This window comes from Strix aluco, chromosome W (assembly GCF_031877795.1).
Source record: "Strix aluco isolate bStrAlu1 chromosome W, bStrAlu1.hap1, whole genome shotgun sequence".
In the NCBI taxonomy this organism is placed as follows: domain Eukaryota; kingdom Metazoa; phylum Chordata; class Aves; order Strigiformes; family Strigidae; genus Strix; species Strix aluco.
Window position 1 is genome coordinate 16,537,562 of NC_133970.1, and position 20,316 is coordinate 16,557,877.

The 20,316-nt window shown below is 42.1% G+C and overlaps 1 long non-coding RNA gene and 1 pseudogene across 1 annotated transcript in view; both read right to left on the reverse strand.

The window, feature by feature from the left end:
* Positions 1-20,316, reverse strand: part of LOC141917666 (uncharacterized) — a 407,503-nt gene that overhangs the window by 155,999 nt on the left and 231,188 nt on the right. The window lies entirely within an intron of this gene.
* LOC141917834 (myotubularin-related protein 12-like) lies at positions 1,793-18,651 on the reverse strand (annotated as a pseudogene).

Genomic DNA, 20,316 nt, shown 5'->3' on the forward strand with positions numbered 1-20,316 from the left:
TGTCCCCCTGGCCCAGCTGCTGTACCAGTAGGTTCACTTTCAGACCCTGCAGCCCTTTCTCCCCCTTGAGGGCAGTGAACAGTGTTAAAGATGACACAGTAGGCATGGGCAAGCACCCAGCACATCGCAGTGAGTTGTGTCTCCCGGGGTTTGTCAGATTGGCAACACACCTTTTCCAAATACTCCACCAGTTTATCAGGACTCTGCATTTGTTCGGCAGTGAAATCCCAAAGCATTGGGGGTGACCACTGACTCAGGCACTTGCCCATCTTCTCCCACACACCTTGCCATTTATAACTATCTGCCCTCGGGGCAGGTTTTCGGGTGGTGCTATTGTTGGAGAAGTACCGCATGTCCCAAAACAAGATCTGGCAGACATTTAGAAAGCACTGTGCCACAAGCACACTGGCCTGGGTGCTCCAGGGATAGCTGAAACTCTCAAAAACCGAGAGGATCTCTTCCCCTGGCTCACCCATAGAGGGGGTGAGACCCCTAACAAAAGCCCAGGCAGCAAACAGGTACCGGTTCACCCGCACAAGCAGTGATACAAGCCCATTATAAGCAGTCAGTAGCCAGTACAGCAAAATAAAACCCTTGACACATTTTCCACTGACAACAAACACCAGCACTGGGAACACACAGTGGATATAAGGATTAATCCAGCCCCACCACGCAAGCAAATTGGCCAGCATTGCAAATGTTCCTTATCAAACAAATACAAATAAAACCAGAAGAATTTACACCTAACAGATTGCTCTAACACACCTTCTCCTTTTGTCCTTATCTCAGCCCCCTTGTGCCCCACGTTGGGCGCCAAAAGTTGTGGTGGTTTAGTCCCTGCCGGGGTCTGAGACCACGTGGCCGCTGCCCCTCCCCCACAAAGGGAGTGAAATACAAAGCCCCGGGGCTGAGATAAGGACAGGTTTAATACAACAGTGCAACAGCAACACAACAAACAACAACAATAACAATAAGAATAACAGTAATAACAATGGACAGAGCAAGGTATGTACTGATACGGCAGTGAGAGGACCGACTGCAGAAACCCACGCACTCACTGAATCTTCCTGCACTATGGCGCCAGGACATGACGTCCACATGGTATATGAATAACCTGGCTAGAGCTTCCCCCCACTGCTGGGGAAACTTAACCCTATCCTGGCTAAACCAGGACAATACCACACAAGGTGAAGTTCTGCAAGCCAAAAGATGAACACGGTCAGAATAGATGAGGTTGACAAGCACATGACTTCAGCTGACGCCACAGTAGACAGAAAACCCCTGGGTGACCACAAGTTTATTCCTCATCTGTAAAAAGCTTACCTTCCCCTGTTTATTTTACATGGGGGGGGGGAATGCAGATGCATTAACGGTTCCTAGTCACAGTACTTCCAGTCCTAGTATTCTTTACACAAGGGGAAGAGGGTTTATGTTAAAATAGTGATTGTTGCTGTATGTATCTAGTATTCCACATTTACACCAGAAAATAATGTTTTAGGTTTTTTTGAACAAAGTTTCCATATGGCTACTCCAGACTAGACTCCTGTTTTTATTACACCCATGCTAAAAATGTGTTTCTGTAATAAATACTGTTAAGAGTGAAATGGAAGTTCAAAATATGCTCAGTTAATCATGGCAAATAGTTCTTTCCAATCAAGTTGGGTTTTTTTTAATCTCACAGACCCATTAAACAGGCTGCAGATGCTTGAGCGAGTTCCTTATATTAGGATACAGCACAACATTTAAAACTCAGCTTAGTCACATACAATTCATACTTTCATTTATATACACTTTATGACATATCACCACTTAGATCAACAAATTCGTCATCGCTCTTGACCAAGTCATCTTCATCTTCCAAGTCTTTCCAGGTGCTAGTGGGTAAAGCTCGTTTGATAGACTGTCTCTGAAGTAAAGAAAATGGAAACAAGGATGACAAACAGGCAGATTTTCTCAGCATTGGAACAGAATGTACATCTCCAGAAATAGCTTGACTATGTTCTTCATCCATTTTCACCTGCAAGCTTTGCACTTCCTCCATCAAGTCCAAAATCTTGGCAGCTGTGACTACTGTACCACCACCATGAAGCTGAGCCTCAGGAATCCATCATAAATACCGTTGTGCCCAGACTTTGATTTCAGGGCCATTGATGCAAGGTAACAGAAGACCGTGATAGTCAACAGGTTTACTGTGCCAACTATCATAAAAATCCCTGAAGCTATTAGGAGGTTCATCTGAAAAATGTATGAACTTGCCAATTCTTTTAACCAGAATGTTTTTAATTAAATGATCTGTTTCCTCCCTGAAAAATCCTCTCTTTGGTGAATATTTTGTTTGTGTCAATGGCAAAGAAAGTTGCCGTTGATGCTTTTAGAGGAAAGAAAAATATACTAGGATAAATATTGATGTGACTTCAGAAAACATCTTAAAAGAAGAACAACATAACTTATATTCAGAAAATACATATAAGCAACAAAGTCACTTAAACACAGCTGCTGCTTTGTTATATAGTCTAAGTTACTCTTCAATAGCTAATACACCAAATACTTCACACAGCATAATTAGTATTCCAAGATACCTTCCCTGCACTGTAGCTATAGCAATGAAGTGACAATGAATAAAGCATTTTTCTTTGAAAAAGGAGAATTCTTTGCATGCATTCAAGTATTACAGACTTCCATGTTTAGTTTAAGCTACCCATACAAGTCAAGGAGAACTTGATTTAGAAGTTTTTATCCAATGGTTCCTCATTGCTTTCTACCACATAAGAGTTCCCTGATTAATGCTGTAGATCATACTGACAGTGTCTCACCTGAGAATGCTTTGTAGAGAAAAGAATTTAACAAACAAAACAGGAAGATTATGATTGAAAAAGGCTACCCCAAACAAAATTTTTCTTACTCAATTTGTGTTACTTTCCAGTAATGAGGTGGTCCACTCATAATCCTCCATAACCTGGACAGTTTGTTGTTGGTGGTTCCCCTGCCACCCACCTCTCAGTAAGTTCACAGCTATGCATAGTAACTGTAAAACAGTGATTTATAACTGAGGTGGGTGCAAATTGCATTCTTAAGACCCAGGTGAGTCTGAGGTGTACATGTATTTTGTCAGTTAAAACTTTGCACCAATGCTTCCACTGTAAGTACATCTGAAGTATGACTGAGTTGTGCAAAATATATTTATCATTTCAAAAATACAAGTTAAGCAGCACATATTTTACTTTGAATCATGCAGTTTTCCATTGACTTTTATCTGGTTTTGGCTTCTCTGCATAAAGAGGGTTGTTCAGGAAATCCTGGGCCTTGGGGTTAAACTGCACAGACCGGTCCCACACAGTAAGAAATCTGAAAGGACCACTTTGTGTCTTGAGGCTTTCACCAGTCTGACAAAACAAACAGGTCACAGTTAAAACTGCTAGAAAGGAATTCTGACCAAGTCAAGGCAAAATTAAGAAACTGTCTTTACATAGAAGAGGCCACAGAGTTGCAACACTCATGATTTCTATGTATTCAATAGCCGAACAACATTATTAGATGTGAGTACAGACATGAAGGCTATCTATATATCTGTAACTTCAGACAGTATTTCATTTCAATAGTGGAATTAGCACCAAGAATGCCTTTCACAGTTGAAAATGAGATTAAATAATCTGAGGAAAAAAACCCAAAGTTTTGAAAATTGGGCAGTAGATAGACACTTGAATTCTTCAAACGCAGGGGACAGGATTGTGGAATAAATCTCTCCAAACTTCAAAAGTTAACTGCAGTTATACAGTGCTACCAGTTTAAATTTTATGATCAGCCCTTTATTTATATGCAAGACTGTGATCTTCAGTATTTTTTGACACTCTGTGCAGCCTTGCAGAGGATATTCCCATTGCTTCCAGATTCTTAGGCTAGAGAAAAGCATGAACCAAATGTAAATCAACATTCAGGAAATGCTGATTTTGGAATAAGCAGAATATACTATAAAAGAATTTTGTAGATAACTTATTATGCAGGACAGCAGGATATTCTTAAGAAGCTCCATTTTCACTGAAGAGCAATAAACATGAACCTATAGCCACACATTAGAAATAATATATTTCTGAGTTATTTTCCTTTTGTTATCATAAGCTCCAGTCCTGAACTTGACTCCTTATACCCAAAGTTGCACTCATTCACCCTTCAAGGCATCGCCCTTCAAATAAGCATGGAAAAATGTGCTTCTAGGGCATTTTTTTTTTTTTGAGTGTTCCTTGCTTGTTGGTCAAACTTGTTCTCCAACACACTGCATCTACAAAATAACAAACCCTTACCGTATTAGTGTTTTATTGATATTGCGAGTAGAAGAAGAAAGTGCTAAAAATAGGCACATAGAGACTGACAAGACAGTTAAGTAAGTTTCTGTGAATTCAGATGCTGAAGGATACTGTTGTACCAACTGCTGAACACAATTTAGCAAGAACAGAAAAAAAGTAGCCTAAATAAGGAAAATATTACATCAGTTTCAGAAAAAATACGTTCCATGATGCCGACTATTTATTTTATAGTATTTAGCATCTCCAAATACAAATCTTAAGGACAGCAAATCTGGTGAACTACAGAACTGCTGCATATAACTTTGGCTGAACTCTGAAGCTACCCTTGGCCAACTGTTGACAGAAGAGATGAACGCTTTCTAACCTGAATTTGCACATATTAACTTGATATGAAAGTTGCTGTTATGCAGCCTTTTAAAGTTGGTAAAGCAAAACTAGCTTATAGCAATTCTTGATCAAAACTAATCAGTTTACTCTTATGATTTCCATTCTGTATAGCAATGTGATCTATTCCCAATATACAAACAAAAATGGAGAAGTGAGACCGCAACATTTAGCAAGACAGTATAAAATTAAACTCTAGATGTGACAAGAATATGAAATTCATTTGAGTTATATCTATGGACACTAGCAATTTAACACAGTTTAAAAGGATACAAGATACATGTTTTTCAAAAGACTCCAAGACTGAACGGGAAATTTTACATTTATTCTTTTTAGTTATAAAGACATTGCTGAACAGCAATAATAGTGACACTGTACAAAACATCAACCCATAAACCAAAAAAAATTAAAGATCCTCAGAGTAATTAGAAATTCTGGACTGACATCTAAATTCCTCCTTATGTTGAGTAACCTTTTAAATAGTATGTGAAATGCTAAGGCTTGGACAACAGGCCCAAGCCAGAGTTGACCTATAGATGAATCCTGTATATTTTATAACTGATAACCATTGTGCTAGTAGGTATTGTACTAAGTTATAACAACCCACTTATGCTGGTGTCAAAAGTGCTAAAGCATTGAAATACTGCAGCCTGAACAACAGGCCCCAAGCTGAAGCTGCTAACTTAGCATGTAGTCATTAGTAAAATATGTAAACTCGCTAGTGAAAGACAAAATATAATCAGTAGTGAGGAGAGAATGTATCCAACTTTCCTTTCGCAGCCTTGTTCAAGGCTGAGAACCCAAGTATTTGGCCTTGTTAGAAACTCCCTTGGTTCCCCCCCCCCGAGCCCTGGCCAAGCTTTGGGTGGAATCCAACAGGAGAATGAAACCAGAAACTTTCCGCTCAAAACAAAGGTGCCAGCTATTCTGACTTGTCGATCTCTGGTATATAAGGCTGGACCCGCTCACAGCAACTTTGGAAGCCTCACCTACGGGTGGACGCACCGCGTAGGATTTCCCACTTGCCGGGACAGGCTCTCCAAATCCTCGCTGTAACCGGGGCTGCCCAGCGTCTGCGGGTCTGGATGATAGTAATGTATGCAAGTGGTGATGGATCTTTCTTAATCACTATTCTCTCTCTCTCAGGTAGTAATGATTTGATGCATTACCCTGTATTTTCCTATTTGTTGCTTTAAGTGCACTGTTCTGTCTTTTCTTACTGTATGTTTTCTGTATTACACTGTTACATTACTTGGTTATCACCAGTAAAATACGCCTACTCTTTTCACTCTGGTGTCTGAGTTTAATTGGTATCCTTAATCAGCAAAACAGTATGTAAGGAAAGTAATAAAAAAAAAAACAACCTACATACCTCCTATTTGCCACTTTTATGTAAGTGGTTACAATGATCCAAATAGACACGTCCTCCAATTACCCACTCCTGAATAAGGCTCTGAAACTCTGACTTTGTTCTGCTGTATGAATCCGTCATCACTTGAACAAGACTGGATATTACACAGCACAGATGAGTAGCACTCTCTTCTACAGAAGAGAACAGAAACCACATTGTCTACTAAGCCATTCCTAAAACTTTGGGTAAAAGAAAGCAAAGTATTGCTAGCTTCATATAAAAAACCAAAATTATATTTCAAGCTCAGAAAAGCTCACAATTTCTTACAAGTGTTATACCATCAGAGAGAAGTTAATCCATGTTTCCAATACTTCTTTTTTGTGAAAACTTAAGGTTTCTTGTATGCTTATACTAGGATAATACTTTGACAATAAAACCGCAAAAAGCAAACTTTTACTACAACAACCTTGATGCCTACACCCTTCATTTTCCCACAGTCTGCCCCTCCTGCCCCATGCTACCAGGCCAGTTATCCACCCTTACCCTTCCTATCCTGCATGCATCTTTTCACAAGGTGTGAAGTTGCCTCCTCATGCAATATACATTCTTCACCCTTCAGGTGCCTTTTAGAAACATCTCCCCATGCTAGGTTTCTCAAATGGCAGTGTGTGTGTGGGGAAAAAGAAAAAAAAAAAACCAACCTAAATCACTAATTCAAAAATAGCTTAATGGTTAACAATAAGTAATCACATGGAAAACCAAACAATCTAGGAAAATAAACTGCTCTATGTGTACAATAAGCATATTCTTTCATGTATTTTTAATAAAGATACTCCATATTATTCAGTGTCTCTCTAGAACATAAAAATATCCTTTCAGAAAGCTCCATGTTCTGCAGCTTAAACTACATCTAAGGAAATTTTTAAAAAGTAAAAAAAAAATATATAGGATAATCTCATTAAATTCTTACCTATAAGAAGAACATTTGCATGCTGCCTTTCCAGACACTCAGCAACTTCTATTGTTTTCTTCAAGACTTGCCTGTTGTGGTACCGGAAAAGATAAGTGAACATTTTCATAGCATTTTTACAGTTAAGTTTCTTACATTAGTGTCCCCTAAAAGGGGTTAGAACTTCAGACTACTGAAACTTGCCTAGTCCTTTAAAACAACAAAAATCATGCTCAACTTCTGTAAAGGAAGAACTGCTTAGCTTCAAGAGCAAACTTTCAAGAGGTATCTTTATTTGGCCATTAGTCATGCATTTCCAGTTGTACATTTCTAATACAATACTTTATTATGGATCAATACCAGCCATCACACACACTGAAGTATTACAATTGCTAAGAGCCAGATCTTTATCCTGGAAAGAGTCATCACCACACTTATTTTCTAATCAACTACATGGTATATTTCTCCCGTAATCTAGTTTTGAGAGGCAGAGGGAAGGATCAGCAATCAGATCTTGTAAACATGCAGACAAAATTTATTCAGAGATTATCATTACACAAGGGAGACTGAGTGGAATTAAAGATCACAAATCCAGATGTAACACTGTTGGTTTCCAGACCTAACTCTTCATAAAGTTTGTATTTTCAGCAAAAGTTTGCACACAAACTAGGATTCTTGCAACTGTTTAGGTCACTAATAGAAGCTGACAGTTTATTTCATAAATGTGGAGTTGTCAGATTCTTTGTTCTAGCATCTAGAATAGCTGAGAAGGCATTCCTACTGACTGCAAGAGCCAAGAACAGGCTGCTCCGGGAAGCAACTGGATCCAAGCATGGAAATGACCAGTCTCAAAACAATGTAAGGCTAGGAACTTGGGCTGGCATTTACGGTAAACTACTTGTAATCTTGGTTATGTCAATGCATTTCTCAACATATGATCTTCACTAGAACCTTTCGTTCAACATACATTTAGATTCTGAAATAAGGAATGAATAACTATCAATATTTGTTGATTGTTATTCAGACTAGAAAGAATTGAAGCTCACTGCAGAAAACTGCAGCAGCACTTCACAGTAAAAAGCTGATCACAGAATAAACTGGCAGACAACAGAGCTAGCACAAAGTAACACTGAAAAATAAAAACCCTCAACATTCCACTATAACAAGCCTTAAGTTAGACAACATCATTCCAACACTTACTGTGAAATGCTGATAAGAAAAAAAAAGAATTTGAGGAACAATCAGGAGAGGAAGGGGACAAAACTGAAAACAACTGTCATTTTCTAAATCTTTGGTAGGCTAACATCTTGAATACTGCAGTTCATCCCATCCTAAAGGATATTGCAGAAGTAGAGAGTACAGAGAAGAATGGCAAGGCTAGTCAAAGACATGGAATAGGTTTCATGCAAGAAGCAAATAAGATTCTTCAGTCTGGAAAGAAGGTGACTAAGTGCAGGAGGGAAATTACTGGATCTATAGTTTTAATAGGTTTGCTGGAAGAGTTGCAGTTGGAATGATCTGCTGCTTCTCACATCCTTTAATGCAGGAGGCTTAACACAATTCTGCATTGTAAAAATACTGTCTCAAGTTGTTGAGATAAGAGATATAAATAGGACCATAAGTCTGTCTTAATTTTCTTTCCTACTGGAGGTGAAGAATGTCTTCATCTTTCAAGAACCTATCTAGAAAACCCACTACACATACATTTAACAGCAATTTAAAACCCAGAAAGTTATAGCAAACCTGCTATAGCCAGTTCGTGCTCTCCAATAATGAAAACCATTTCACATCAGTTGCCCAGAAATCTGTACTATTATCTGCAAAAAAAGCCCCAACAAAACCAAAAATTTGTTTACTCACATATATGTAGTGCTAATTAACAGTCATCTGTTGTATTACCCTTCAGTTATGAAGGGTTATAAAACAGCCAATACCAAGGAGTCAGTAAATCCTAATCACTGTTAAAGTCAGCACCCTATAACTAAATGAGGAAGTAAAGTAGTCCTACACCATGTAGCACCATAGACTTTTAGAGAAAGTATGCTGTAGGTTCATAGTAAACAAACCAAATGAATAAATCTGATGACAAAACGGGAAAGGAAAAGAAAAGATTAATCAGAGGAGACAGAATTCTTACTTCCAAGTTCCAGTTGCCTTAACTCTAAAGCATGATCTAAAGTTTAACATAAGGAGGCTGGATTTTGAAAGTTATTACTATTAGAGACAGAAACACAAATGGGTTTTAGAAGGGTGTGGAGATGAAATCCCGTGCAGGCCACAGGAGACAAGACCACAGACAATCAATATGATTGGAAGTCAAGCTCAAAGCTTTATTAGCAAGCAAGCCCTTATATACTCTTGTGCCTTCTAAAAATAGCAGCAAGGCTTTATATATTGTTGTGCATTCTAAAAGTAGCTCCCCTCGGTACTTTCCACAAACATTGCTACCCGCACACAGCCAGTAGATAAGTTCCTGCTTTTGCAATTCCAAAAGGTCCCTTCTTTATCAGTTTCTTCCTTAATGAGCACATTCTTTTCTTCTGGCCTTCTGGTAACTATTTCTTGTTTTCAGACCTCGTTCATCTTCTGCCCGAGTGCTGGTTGTACTTTTCCATCGTCAGTGTGGGCAGAAAGTTCAGTAAGCCAGCATGCACACCCACATCTCCCCCCTTTCTTTTTATTAAAGCCTCCATGCTATTTTCCACACAAGACAGACAACATCTCATTAAAATAGGAAGACAACATATCAATAATCCCACTATTATTATTGGTCCTGCTAACATTCTCAAAAGCTCTGTAATCCACTTTGGCCACCCTAGACTTCCTAAAACTCATGCGAAGGAGAAGAAACTTGCTGAATCTTATGCATATTATCTTGCAGTTGCTGAAGCTGATTAGATATCGACTGAGAGTGATCAGAAAGGTTCATACAACACATGCCCTCAAATTCTTCACATCCTTGTCCTTGTGCCAGTAACAAAAATCTATAGCCGCTCTATTCTGCAAAACAGCATGCCTTACGCTATCTACATCCATCAACAAATTACTTATTATAGTAGATGTTAAATTAAATTGTTTTATACTCCAACAAGCCATTTTATTCAAGGTGGATAGGGCTTTTGCAACCCCTACTCCTGGGGCCAAGAGCGAGGCAGCAATAATCTCTCCAGGCCCCCATAATTCTACTTGGTCTTGGCAATCTGGGGTGAGTTCATGATGTGTTATGGCCTGTTTTGATCTTTGATGTTTTTTAAGATTTCTTATACTAGGGGCAAATAAAGTCAGCCTTCCCAGGTAGCACGGACCTCCAACTACTTTGGCAGGAATCTCTCCCCACGCTCAATCCCCGCATATTAAAAAATACCCAGGTGGTAACCTTTTAGCCGAACCATTATTCCATATTCCTCCTTCTTCAAGATGCAGGCCCATGTTAGAAGCGTGCTGACCACCACAAAACCAAGTTTCATTTATGGGTATCGCGACAGGAGTCACATTCTGCCAGCCTTCTCATTTTGATGGATTTTCCCAACCCCAGCGAGCCCACAGTGTATCCCTCCCCCCAAATCGTATACACCCCCAGGGCTGATTCTGCGTGTTATTTCCACTTACTGGGGGAAGAGAGCCTCTCAGCTCTAACTCTTGTAACGGAAGAGGGGCTGTCTGGTTGAGATAACTCACAATATGTCCCTGTAGCATAGGCAAGCCTGCTTGTGGGCAACTTTTCGTTGCCTGTACTGCGTTGTTATACAATGCCCAACACGTCCCGTTAACGTCCTCTGTTCCCTTATTTATTCTTGCCATATTTTTAACAAACCCTTTAAAGTCCTGAGCACTAAAATATGGCATACCAATCAAACAGGTCCGAAATGGGTCGGTAGCAGTTGCTAAACCTAGGCAAAATGCCTCCTGTCCTGATTGATTTGCTCAGGTTACCCAGAAATTCTTCCACGGGTCAATTGAACTAATTCCCCACATTCCCTGGCCCATTCCGCCATACAGCAGCGGTAACTTCTCACAGTTCAGTACTTTTCCACAGTTCAGTGTTGCAGCTGTCCGCTGTTTTTCCCTGCCACCTTGGCACAACTCAGCAGTTTCTTATCTATCTTCCAAGGCCTGTTCTTCATCAAAGCCTTGCTGCTTCTCAGGGGCTGTGTAAGGCTGACAGGCCGATGCCTCCCAATCCCTTTTCTTTGTTTTGCAGCTGCACCTGCAAGACTTGTTTCAAGGCTTTATCAATTAAGGGTTAGGCAAACTTCAAAAAACACAGCATACTCAAAATAGTTCCACAGAAGGCTAGAAACAATACAGCACTTACAGTTACTAGCTAAAAAGAGTAGGCTAGTTCCACTACCCATAATTAAGGGATATGACTAAATACTACAAAAATAAACAGTAAGGAAAATACGGAATAGCACACTTACTTAATGGGGTACTAACATTCAGATCCGCAATTGCTGGGGAACCCTGGATGCAGCGAGAATTTAGAGTGCCCTTCCTCGCAAACCGGAAATCCTACGCGATGCGTCCATCCGTAGGTGAGGCATCCAACATCGCTGCAAGCAGGTCCAGCCTCTAAATCAACAGGCCAAAATAACTGGCACTTTTCTTTGAGCAGAAACATCTGATTTCATCCTCCTGTTGGGTTCCACCCAGAGCCTGGCCACCACTCAAGGGGGAAAACCAAGGGAGTTTCTAATAAGGTTAAACACTTGAGTCCTTAATTCTTAATATTGCTAAACAAAGGAAGTTGAATACACACATTCTTATAGCATTTCATCCTTATTAATAACTACATTTTGTCTAAGCTACATCTTTCACTAGTGACTAGCAAGCCTATATATTTCATTAAGGAGTTGCAATTACTGTCAGCATTTTCTCTTAAAAGAGTTGGCAACTGTAGTGTGATTAAGGACAGAGATAGTGTATTTTGTCCTATTGCAGCAGCAAGCATTACCCATACATTCTGCTTAAATGATCAGTCGAAGAGACCGCAAACTGTCGGCACAGGGGCACCCACAGCACCCACAGCCAGCTCCTGAGTGTCCACCAAAAGCTGCCTCTCACACCTCAGGTGTGGTTGCACACACCTTGCTGGTAACCACCGGGGACCGTGACCTGTGGAGACACAAGCATAACCTCTTCCCCAGGTTATTAAAGGATATGGTCCTTCCCAGTTACCACTTTCCAGGTTTTTTGCTAACACTTGAGCCTTGCCCTGGACTTCTTGTTGATCTGGTATCTGCGACGAGAAGTGACGCAATATTGGTGGCACCTGTGAGACAGGGGAAATGTTTAAAAAGTTCATGGCATATAATGCCTTATTTAGCCTTTTGTGAGGTGTAGATTGATACCCTCCATCTCCCCCTTTTTGTTGTTGCAATAGATGCTTTAGCGTGCCATGCGTACACTCCACAACGGCCTGTCCGGTCGGTGAGTGGGGAATGCCGGTCAGATGCTTGACTCCCCACTGTATGGCAGGACGCAAACACTGCTCCAGAAAAGGTATCAACAGACACAGGTACATATTTTAACATTCCAAATGCAGCGAAGTGAGTGACGTCAGATTGCCATAATTCTGAGGAGGTGAGTCCCCGAGGGTTGACACCACTGGCTGTTGAAGAGAGGGAGTCCTCTGGTATTCAGGGCAAGTGGCAATGATGTCTTTAGCCTGACGCCTTGATAAAGAAAACTGTCCTTGTATTGCTCTGGCGTTTTGGTGGAAAAAATGCATGTGAAAGCCGAGCTTGCTCGAAGACATTTGTATTAGCCACTGTAACATGTGCATAGTAACCGGAACAATGATACACACAGGTTCCTGACCAGCAAGTAATAGTAGGCACTGCCTACCTTTCATGATCAGTTTGGCAAACATTTCTGGATGAGTAGTGACCCTCTTGTGCATTTGGTGTGACAAAGAAATCCATTCAATAATAACAAGAGGGTCACTAAGTGTTTCATCCCACTGAAACAGCAGAGCATAGGGCTGCCCTGGAGGGTTAAATAATACCAGTTGATACGGATGGCCGGGCACACATCACGATGCTTGTCTTTCTGAGATGGCATTAGCTACACGGTGGAGATCTTGTTTCGCTTTCTCTGTAAGTACTCTGGGTGATCTCAGTGAAGGATCTCCTCACAAAATATCAAACAAGCTATGCAGATCATCATTAGTTAGGCCCAACAACAGCTGTATCCAATTTAAGGCTCCCAACAGTTTCTGTAAATCATTTAAAGTCTTAACATCAGTTTTAAGTTTAACCTGTTGCAGGATAATGGTCTGTTCACAAATTCTCCACCCCAGGTACTGCCATGGTGATGATCTCTGTACCTTGTCAGGTGCTATTTGTCACCCCATTTGAGATACTGAGTCTTTGGTTAAAGCAAGAGCCTTTTCCATGATCTCCTGTGTTTCTGCTGCTATAAGGATGTCATCCATATAATGATATATAACAGCCTGGGGGACCTGCATTCTAACAGGTCTCAAAGCCTTTGCAACAAACCACTGACACATCGTGGGACTATTTTTCATGCCTTGTGGCAAAACAACCCAGTGGTACCGTCTTGCAGGTTCACTAACATTAATACTGGGAACAGAGAAGGCAAATTTAGGTGCATCATCCGGATGCAAGGGAATGGTAAAAAAAATCAATCCTTTAGATCAATTATTGCAAGATGCCAGTTTCGGGGAATCATTGTTGGGGAGGGCATTCCTGGCTGTAACGTACCCATATCCTCCGTGGCATCATTAATGTGTCGGAGATCATGTAAAAGTTGCCATTTACCACTTTTCTTTAAAATAACAAGCACCAGGGAGTTCCAAGGACTGGTGGTAGGTACAACATGTCCTGCACTTAACTGTTCCTGAACTAAATCATTAAGGTGGCACAACTTTTCCATTGGCAAGGGCCACTGACCCACCCACACAGGTGATTCTGTTTTCCAGGTTAGTTTCAGGGTGGGTTTAGGGGTGGGTTGTGCTGCAGTGGCAATTAAGACAAATTTGATCCAATTTGAGTTCCCCATCGAGCCATACAGTCACGACCCCATGATGTAATAAGGGTTTCCAATATAAATGGACGAATATTTGCTACCTGGTTTTCTGGGCCCCTTACATGAATGAGATATTTGCTTTGAAATGTTACAGCATGACCACCAACCCCGAAAAGCACTTGAGTTACCCGAGCTAACAGCCAATCTGCTTGCAGATATTACAGTCACATCCGCACCAGTATCTAAAATGCCCGTCAGTTCAACAGATTCTTCTGCTTTGGTGAGGGCACATTTTATCAGAGGTCGACCTTGTGTCACTGTCTGAGCCCAAAATATTTGAGGAGTACCTGCTGATCCAAATCCTGAGTCACCCCGGCTTCTCGGCATACTATTAGGGGGAGCCGCAGTAAGATTAACAAGCTGAGCAATTTTTGACCCTTTTGTTAGTGAACACGGGGGTACAGGGGTCCAGGTCATAATTCTGATTTCCCCTTCATAATCAGCATCTATGACCCCTGGTAAAATGAACAACCCCTGTAATGTTGTAGATGATCTTCCTAGTAATAATGCACTTTTTCCATTTCCCACTGGTCCATATACTCCTGTTGGTATCAAGGATACTGTGGCATCTAATAATGTTACTGACTCGGATGCTGCCAGGTCCACGCCTGATCGATAGTGACTAAATTATTATAAACCACCACTGATTGCAATATTTGATTAGTGTCTTTTTGTTCACACTTGCGCCTGGAGGTCCCCCTATCTTCTTCCAGCGTTTTAAAATACAGCTTAGGGGACTCTTTTTGACTATTCCCCCACTCTGGCCACTGCCCATCTCGTCTACTTTACCTTAAAACACTACCCAAGTAAGCTGACAATATCCCCTCAGGCAGATGGTACAAGGGTGCACTCTCCCCACAGAGTATGCACCTAAATTCAAGACAACAATTAACACAGAATTACTGCCTCCCGCTAGAGGAGATATTTCACCTATGACACTTCAAACACTGAGCCCGAACAAACAGGCAGCCCCAGTGACCCAGCGGGCGGGCACTAGGGCGCTCTGTCCTAAGGAATGTTCACTGGTCCTGCACTACCCCCCCACTGGTACAGAGTCTGCCCTGCGCTTCGTTCCTCTCCGGCCACTTCCCTCGCGGGATAACGGAACTGCGGGTCAGAGAACTCCGCACTCCGCAGCTGCAGCTGGGCTGCGCCTCACACCCGCAGAACAGTCACACACCCACACAAAGGGGCCCCTTACACTTATTACTCCCACAACATCAAATGACAAATACTACAAACATCAAAACACCATTAAGAATATATAAAGCCATTGCTTGTTGATTATGTGGTGCGTCCAGAAAATTCCCCCTTCTTTGTTTTTAAATCAAGGCCTTTAGTGCACTGACCATCAGAAAGGTTTAAAGTTAGTCCTTTTAGAATGGACAAGGGACTCGGCATCACAGTGTCAGTACCTTCTGTAAAAACTGCCGCTTTTGGTGTTCGGGGGAGGCGGGACGGACGATCGCGCGGTGCCAGATGGCCGCAGGCAGTCGCTCCGCGGCAGGGGGGCTCAGGGAGGCCCGGGGCCGCCGCCACCAACTCCGCGCTTTAAGAGTGTCCGAAACCAAGTTCCAAGTGGTCGCGAGCTCACTGGCATGCTGATCCCCCTTGGAAATGGCATCCCACAACTGTTCACCTATTTCAGCCCATTTTGCTGGTTCAAAGGCTGTGAGGGTATCGGCAGGATAGCTGTGGTTTCTGCACCATTTAAGTAACCTTCGTACAGAAGTTTCGTTATAAGTTATCCCTCTCTTAGAGTATAAGTTATCCCTCTCTTAGAGAGTATATGCAGCAGGAGTCTGACAGTGGCCGTCTCCTCTGCGGACTTGTTCTGCCCCATGCTGCCCCCGATTGATCACCTCTCCCAGGTGATTTTCCGTCGATCAACTGTTTTCCATCCTCCCTGTCACACCCCGCTGCAGACAGTACCTCCAATCGGGGATCCTCCCGCGGCATCTTCCGCGCTCCGTCCTGGGACATCGGGGTCACCATTTGTTGCGGGAGGATATCGGACCTGCACAACTCTGAGAGTTATAACAAGCAAAGCCGTTTATTTTTCCAATAGTACATACTTATGCTCTCGCCAAAGCTCTTACTTCATAATTAGCAAATCAGCAATTAGACAGCTATCAACCTTTTCTCCTATCAGCATCAGACCACTCTAACACGCACTGTGCAGACCAATCACCTTCTTGTTCACGCACTGTTCACGCGGCGGTAACTTCTCACAGTTCAGTACTCTTCCACAGTTCAGTGTCGCAGCTGTCCGTTGTTTTTCCCTGCCACCTTGGCACAACTCAGCAATTTCTTATCTTTCTCCCAAGGCCTGTTTCTCATCAAAGCCTTGCTGCTTCTCAGAGGCTGCGCAAGGCTGACAGGCCAATGTCTCCCACAGGATATTAGGAAGCATTTCTTTACAGAAGGGGTTGTTAGGAGGTGGAATGGGCTGCCCAGGGCAGTGGTGGAGTCCCCATCCCTGGAGGTGTTCAAGAGTCGGGTTGACATAGCGCTGAGGGATATGGTGGAGTTGGGAACTGTGGGGATTCTAAAGGATTTCCTGTGAGAAATTGGACATGTGAGCAATCCTGCATATGAGCAAGACTGGTAATGCCTCAGCTTCGGCAAGGATGTGACAAGGAAATAACCCGGAAAGAATGAGGAAGAACCCAGGAAGATAAACAACTTCAGGGTGTGGGTTTGGGCAGAGAAGGAACTTTGTACAATGTCGATGTGGCAGTTTTCATCCAATCAGAAGAAAGCTTAAGGCACATGTTCAAAGCTAACTGTCCAATCAGAAAGAATTATATCATGTGATCATATCATGTGATTCTCACCTGCATTATAAAAGGCTTGCTTCACCACAATAAAATTGGCATTGTCTGATCACACTGATCGTGTGCGTGTCCATATCTCCCGCAGGGAACGGTCAGTGTGAGGTTAATGGTTGGACTAGATGATCTTCAAGGTCTTTTCCAACCTAGATGATTCTGTGATTCTGTAAGGTATTAATTTGTTGCAGCAGATGGGCATGGCTCATGGTCGCAGGATCCAATCCGGACAATGTAGCAGTAACAAGAAATATCAAAATGCAGTTTTTGAGAGTAGTGCCTGCCTCGCTAAAACCCTTGATTATACCAGCAATGACAAATGCTATGGGTAATGTAGGTGCCCTAGCAGATACCTTGAGGGAAATTGGGGCTGTAATTTCAGGGCCATCTCTTCAGGTGGTGAATAAAGGAAAATGGCAAAACCAAAAGGAGCCACAGCACAGGTGATGAGGAAACAAATGTGGAATGATCTTGTACGAGCCAGTATCCCACAATCAGAAATAAATGGGATCACAACATCTTCAGCTGAAGACTTTGATGCCAGTTGGAATGGCGATGATTATGGTGGTGGATGTGAAGTAGGCTCGGGTGTCTACATCTATTCCTACTATGAATATGTGATGGGCCCATACAATGAAACCTGAGAATCCAATGGATAGTATTGCTCAGACTATTCTCACGTAGCCAAATGGTTCTTTTTTACCTGCGTAATAAGCTACTATGTGGGAAATGATCACAAAGCCAGGTAGGATTAAGATGTAGACTTCTGGGTGGCCGGAGAATCAGAAAAGGTGTTGATATAGGACAGGATCGCCTCCTCTGTCAGGGTCAAAGAATGTGGTGTTTAGGTTGCAGTCGGTTAATAGCATGGTGATGCCAGCAGCAAGGACTGGGAGTGAGAGTAGTAGTAGGATGGCAGTGATAAGAATGGATCATACGAACAGGGGGGTTTGGTATTGTGATAGGGCTGGTGGTTTTATGTTGATGGCAGTTGTAATGAAGTTGATTGCTCCTAGGATGGATGATACCCCAGCTAGGTGTAAGGAGAAGATGGCTAGGAGGCTCCAGCATGGGCTAGGTTGCTAGCTAGTGGGGGATAGATCGTTCATCCTGTACCTGCTCCAGCTTCTACTGTGAAGGAGGCTAGTAGGAGTAGGAAGGAGGGTGGGAGTAGCCAGAAGCTTATGCTGTGCATGCAGGGGAATGCCATATCTGGATTATTAGTGGCACTAGTCAGTTTCCAAAGCCTCTGATCATAATCGGTATTACCATGAAGATTATTACAAAGGCATGGGCAGTAACAATTACATTATAGATTTGGTCATCTCCTAGAAGGAGTGTCACCAAAATGGGATAAAAGAACTTATCAACACCAATGGGATGTAGATAAGCAGACACTCCTTTATTAACAGCCGGGTGCACAGGGGAGTTGTCTCACCAACAACACACACCTAACTCGTGTAGCATGCTGATTATATTGGATACAGTAATACATATTAATCAAGTTCTTATACATAAATATGATAATCCCTGTAACTCATTTTCATATTCCCACCTCTTTATGGTCATGTGCACTTGAGTCCTGAAATGAGTCGGGGGCTGCATTTGCGACCACCACAGACTACTGACTCAAAAGAAAGACCCCCCAGTGTCCTTGTCTCAAGGACTTTGGCTCACATTGCAATTTTAACATGCTTCGAGGCCCTTTCACAATACAACTTTTAAAACACCTGGTCTACAGGGCAATAAATCATCCTTACCAAACAGCAGCGTAACTGGTTGCATGGTTACTTTAAACAACATCTCTATGAGTACTTAAAACATTACACCACTATTTTTTATAAAAAACAGTATTTCTATGAGATTCTATTTAATTGATTAGTCCTAATCATTCCTTATCAAAATCACCAAAAATCATCAACTCAAATTAATAACAAATCAGTAACAATCATTAACACCAGGTTGGCTGAGTTCTGTGCAGATAAGTAAGCTGAGGGCAGTGCCAACTATGCCGGCCCATGCGCCGAAGATTAGGTAGAGGGTGCCAATGTCTTTATGGTTGGTTGAGAACAGTCATTGGTTAATGAATGTCACAGGTAAGATGGCTGAGTGCTGAAGCGTTAGGCTGTAGTCTTTTTTACAGAGGTTTAATTCCTCCTCTTATAGGTTCTGTGGTAAAATTCATGTTGAGTTGCAAGCTCATTGATGTGCATTAAAAGCGTGCCAGAGTCTAGTAGATGGAAGCCTGTGAGGTTAGGGCATCTAGCTGTTAACTAGATTTTTATGGGATCAAGGCCCATCTGTCTAGGTAAGGTCCTAGCTTAATTAAAACATCTGTGTTGCATTCAGAAGATGCAGGTTAGTGTCCTGCAGGTCTTAGCAGAAACTAAGAGGGTTTAACTCCTGTTGAAGGCTTTGAAGGCCTTCGGTTTTAGGTTATCCTAAGTTTCTAGGTAGTGGTCAGGATTATGGGGGAGAGTGGTAGGAGTGAGATTGATAGAGAGGTAAGGGTGGCAATGGGGGTATTTGTTGGGTTGTTAGTGTGCCATTGTTTTATGTGGGTTGTGGAGTTTGGTAGGAGGGTGATTGTTGAGTAGTATGCAAGGCAGAGGTAGAAAAATAGCCCTAGTAGTGAGAGTATGGCAATGACTGTGGCTGTTGGGGTTCTTGTTTAGTGAGTTCTTGGATGATGAGTCATTTTGGCAGGAAGCCTGTTAGTGGGGGTAGTCCTGCTAGGGAGAGTAAAGTTAGCATAATGGTTGTGTTAAGTATGGGGGCTTTTGCTCATGCAGTTATTATTGTTGATAGTTTTAGGGTTTTAGTTGTGTTTAGGGTGAGGAACACAGTGGTGGTTATTAGAGCATATAGGTAGAAAGCTAGTAGGGTGAGTTTGGGGTTGTAGACAACGGTGGTGGCTATTCAGCCCAGATGGGAAATGGATGAGAAGGCTAGGATCTTTCAGGTTTGTGTTTGGTTTAGGCCCATTCAGCCTCCTAGGGCTGTTGAGGCAATAGCTATGGTAGTTAGCAAGGTTGGATTTAGTGAGTGGGATGTTAGAAGGAGGATGGTGATTGGGGGGAGTTTTATTATTGTTGAGAGTAGGAGTGTTGTGATAAGGGATGTGCCTTGGAGTACTTCTGGGAATCAGAAGTGGAATGGTACTAGTCCTAGTTGTATTGCAATTGCTGCTGTTAGGAGGAGGCATGATGTTGGGTGGGTTATTTGGGTGATGTCCCATTGTCCTGAGGACCATGCATTAGTTATGCTTGAGAAGAGGAGTAACACTGAGGCAGTTGCTTGGACTAGGAAATACTTGATTGCAGCTTCAATGACTCGGGGGTGGTGAGATTTTGAAATGAGGAGGATGATGGCAAGGGTGTTGATTTCTAGTCTGGTTCAGGCTATTATTCAGTGATTCCTTGAAATTGTAATGGTTATTCCTAGAAGAAG